The 4830-nt window shown below is 42.9% G+C and overlaps 1 long non-coding RNA gene across 1 annotated transcript; it reads right to left on the bottom strand.

The window, feature by feature from the left end:
* Window positions 1-1708: 1708 nt before the first annotated feature.
* On the bottom strand, window positions 1709-4608 carry LOC310681520. The gene is made up of 2 exons (XR_014513372.1): window positions 4548-4608; window positions 1709-2143 (listed from the first exon to the last, which is right to left on the bottom strand). It is a non-coding gene; the product is annotated as an uncharacterized lncRNA (long non-coding RNA).
* Between the last annotated feature and the right edge of the window lie 222 nt (window positions 4609-4830).

Here is a 4830-nt window from a genome sequence, read left to right as displayed (position 1 = left end):
ACCATTTAGCAGATAATGTGGTTCTTTCTTGCAGATGTTCCTGGAGCACCATGAGGTCAGATGGTGGTTTAGTGTGTCTAGAGCTGCTCTCGTTGCATATGTATTGGACCTTTGTGATGTGGTACATACAGTAAATGGTCACCAAACCACAAATACAGTTTGCTTCCTTAACCTTCCTTTCTGACTCTTTTCCTAGAGAAACAATTGGTTGCTGACGGAAATATATTCCCCACATAACCACTGCTCCTGTGAACTCGAGAGGGGAAGTTGGCCGGTGGTGGTAGGAAGTGCAAGGAAATAATATTTCTGTTGAGAAATGTATGGGAATTCTTGGTTGGATTGGAAGCGGGTTTGAAATCTGAGCTGTAGGCTGCTTTTTATGGGCCAAATGACACTGCAGTTGGGTGGTTTGATCTCACTATGCTTTATTTTCATTAATGAAATGCAGTCACAGTGGGCTGCCAACTAGATCAGAACTGTCATTCGGGGGGGGGGGGAGTGTTTAACCCTTTCCTCCATGGTCATTTTCCCTATCAAAATCCTCCAACACACAAGGTGCTTTTTGACAAACTGGAGAAGGGCAAACCAAAACATGGGGAGCAGGGGGCGTTGATTATGGAAATGAAATGCAAGGTTTTCTTTCCCTCTCTACAACTACTCTGGTCAAATGGTTAGCCCCAAGTCACCTCAGCTGCTGCACGGCACTTTGCAAAAAGAAAACGATGGGAAATCCAATGATGGATCTCTCACAGAACATGTATTTTGGACCTCTATTACGATAGAAACACTGTTTAATTGCATTAACGAAAACATTGGCTCATAAAAGAGCACTTGCTTGAGGACCTGCTTTCTGGGTTGGTACCTTCCTAACCACTTCTCTTAGTTCCCTCTCTTCTTCCACACAACTGCTTTCATCCTTTCACTTTCTGGTATCACTTGAGAGTCATGAGCAGGCAGCAGCTGGTTCTGAATTCACTAACCCCTCTGCCCCATGCAGCGGTCAATTATTCTGCCTTCGGGCTAAGGCAGGGGGGTTCTTGGCAACATGCCATTGAATGGACCACTCTCTAAGGGCATGTAGCCTGGCGCTGACTGCTCTACCTGGCAGGGGATCCCCAGCAGGAGTGGCTCAAACTTGTCACTGCCACCCAGCCCCCTCGCCATCCCAGTACGCAAGAGTGATACTGCTGCTGGAAGGCCAGTGGTTTATCCAGTGCAGTGCCAAGCAACCTATTGAGTTCGTGCAAGGATGTCTGCTTGCACAACAAAAAATCCCCCCTCTCCCTGCTGCTGTTGTGTGGTTTTAACAGATGATAAGTTTATATGCACACATCTCAAGTTTTCACCACTGTCTGGCGTGAATTGAAAATTTACCGTCAGACAAACCCCAGCGTAAGTCTCTGTGCATCTCCACATCTCAGTGGGGAAGTTTCTGTCAGTAAGAGATTTTGGGCAGCTTGTCAGCTGTTACTGATCTTCTGTGTAAGAAACCATTGAAAAGCTTTGAAGGAAACCCAGAGTTCCTTGAAATGTCATTTGAAAACCATACCCCAGTGATAATAGCATGTGAATGACTTAAAAGAGGGCATTTTGGGTTGGCAAAAGTTGGCTTTAGCGGCACCTATCTGGGTTCTAATATCCCAGTGACTTTCATCTAAGAGGACACTAAACTGCCTTCCCAAGTTGTGCTCTTATGAGCAAGGCACTGTGAATACAAAATGCTTCCTTTATTTTCTGCTCAGTAGAGCTTCCTGTACAGTACAATGAGGTAGAGTTGTTTGCAATAAAGGACTGGTGTTGCATGTCGAGTCCTGTGCCCCGTTCCATTGCTGTCACACACACGTAACTTGCCACATCTCACTGCATTTCATTAACCGTGTTCCTGGAAGTCGTGGCCGCTGTGTAAACAGTTAAGCTTCAAGAATACACTCCTTGGTGATGTAATCTGCTTATTTACAACATCTGTCCAGGCATCCCTTGATAACTCCGTTAAAATGGCAATGGTAGTTACATAAGTCAGTTCTGCTCATATACAGATTCTTGGATGATATCACAAAATGCATCAGCCTGTCTTGAAGGGCATAGAAACAGCTTGTGCATTTCATAGATCTGCCTTCTCCTCTGCTTTCCCTTGAAATACTGGCTATATGGGAGACACAGAGTTTAAATGTTTTTCAGACATAAAAATAACTTATGGGTTTGAAGAGATATGGCAAAGGTTTTCAAGGTTACACATAATAAGGTACAGAAATGTGGAGATTATTATTTTAAGAGGCAGACCAAACAATGCCATGCTACTGCATGCAACCTTTCACTGACATTTTATTTTATTTTAAAAGCAGTAGTTTCTGAAGACTGCATAGGTCAGTGATGAGGTAGGTAGATGGTCTCAGGTTGGCCCCTCCAAAAAGGGTCTTTGCCTGATACCTTGGAGAATGCCTGCTAGTCTAAGATAGCAGGAGTGGTCCAGATGAACCCACTACTCAGTATATGGCTACTTGAGAAATCCTTGAAAAAGAGGACAAAGTTTTCAATGTTTTCTGGGGTTCATGGGTACTGCTTAATGTTCCAGCCACATTTTTCCTTTACAGGAAATATGCCATTATAAAATGCTGGCTTTAGCAATTAAAGTAATGTCTATAACTGAGATCCAGGCTTGTTGGAATACCTATTCTCAGTACCCACTGAAAAATGGAAATGTGTTTTCCCCCCAAGGAAGGGAAGAATGGTTAACTCAAAGGTCTTTTATATTTTAGGAGAAATAAGTTGATGCGTATTGGGCAATGGAGTTCATCAGTAGAAAGCTGAAACTCATCTGATGCTATCCATGAAATGCCCCAACAATTTTCAGAGCAAAAACATCACCTGATTGCTGCCGCTGACAATGTCTCCATGTAAATGGAAACCGAAGCATCTTCAGGCTTCAATGAATTGAAGTGATTTAACTAATAAACTAGAGTTAGGTTTGACAGAACAATGCCGGCAATGATCTGTGAATCAAGCAAGAGCTCCTGAGTAAGGGAGGGGAAAAATAAAAGTTTCATTCATTAGCTATAAGTTATTGTCAGTACCCAAGTCCTGACTGGTAGAAATAACCTCAGCACAATAAGATGCAGTATATTCATTGGAAATAAATTCAGTGCTCTGAGAAGATGAAGTGAATAGGGAAGTTACCTATTGGGAGGAGTCTGTATGACTGATCCAAATCTGGAACTTAATGAGCACCCAGGAGATTATGGAAAAATAAAGAACCCCAAGAAGCATTTGATAAAACTAAGGTTGCAGTGATGCTTTGTATGCTTTGTATACTTGGTCCATCCAACTGGTTGTCATCTGGCTTGGAGGGTGGGGAAGACTCATGATTTAAGACGCATTGCTACAATAATGCTACAATATTCATGCATACTTCCCAGGTCTTCCACATCACATGGAAGCAGCGTCCCCACTTCTGGGTATATGTGTGTGAAGGCTCTATGTTCAGGGTGGAACATGAATCCTTGTGTGTTTACTGTGTTCCTGTATGGCCTATGTTAACCTTGTGAATATGTAGGGAACCTGTATCTTTCAGGCGCCTGTGGTGCCGAAATGGTACATCTGATCCCCTAAATAAGAGCAGTGTGGTTGTGAGCATGAGTCTGTGCAGATTATAAATAGCACGGCTCACGAAACCGAAGCAAAAATAATCATTTTTTTTTTTAAAAAAATGCAATTATTTTTCCAGCTGGAAAAATAGAGGCACATAGACTGTGCTTGGTAGGGTTGATCAGTTTCAAATGAGACCGTAAGTCAGCGAAGAACGAACAATAGAACTTCTGAGACTTGTTCTTAGACACCATTGTGCAATAATTACCTGCTTATTTACTGTAAGTTTAAGCTCAGAGCGTCACTTAAAGCTTTACATCTCCCGCGCTGCCAAAATACATGCATGACAGAAATAAACTAAAACATCATATCCATCCATCCCTGCAAACTAGCTTTAGCCAAACAAAGACCAAGTTGTATAAGGCTTCCATGGGCACACCCAGGAGACTCAATATAGCCATTGTGGGTTTGGCGCATTCACTTCCCCGGTGTATTTCACATTCCCAGCTGGAGCGCATGCTGACACCTCTGGGTAACATCAGCCTCCAGAGTGAAGGCACGTGATGCAGTTTTGCTGCAGAAGAAGCTAAGAAGGTCTGGTAAATGGGAGACCACTACAGTGGTACCCCGGGTTAAGAAATTAATTCGTTCTGGAGGTCCATTCTTAACCTGAAACTGTTCTTAACCTGAGGTACTACTTTAGCTAATGGGGCCTCCTGCTGCCGCCACGTGATTTATGTTCTCATCCTGAAGCAAAGTTCTTAACCCGAGGTACTATTTCTGGATTAGCAGAGTCTCTAACCTGAAACGTCTGTAACCTGAAGCGTCTGTAACCCGAGGTAACACTGTATATGCAAGCCACTCTGCAAGCTGGGTGTACTATTTCTTTGGTTAAAAGAAATAAAATCCTAATTTTTTGTATATGTCGTTGCATTCCAGCTCTTTGTTTATTTGTACGTCATTACCTTGGGTGTTTGTGTAACAAAAGAGGATTTTTGTGTGCTCCTTATGGGTTCATCAGCAGCTGGCGCAACAGTCACATTCCTTTCAGTATCACATCATACTTTGTTGCTGTGGATACCGTTGTGATGCTGCAAACAAAGGATTAGAAAACAACATAGTATTCCCTCTCCCTTTGACCAAAGGTTCTGCTTCCGTAACATATTAGCATGATGAACACATGGCCGCACAGAAAGAGCCTCTGGAGGCTGACTATTCCATAAGGCTTTGCTTTTTTGTAACTATGGC

Source organism: Podarcis tiliguerta (genome assembly GCF_965153285.1).
Source record: "Podarcis tiliguerta genome assembly, chromosome: 1".
NCBI classification, from domain to species: domain Eukaryota; kingdom Metazoa; phylum Chordata; class Lepidosauria; order Squamata; family Lacertidae; genus Podarcis; species Podarcis tiliguerta.
The sequence above is the reverse complement of the archived record's forward strand: the minus strand, read 5'-3'. Positions and strand labels throughout refer to the sequence as shown.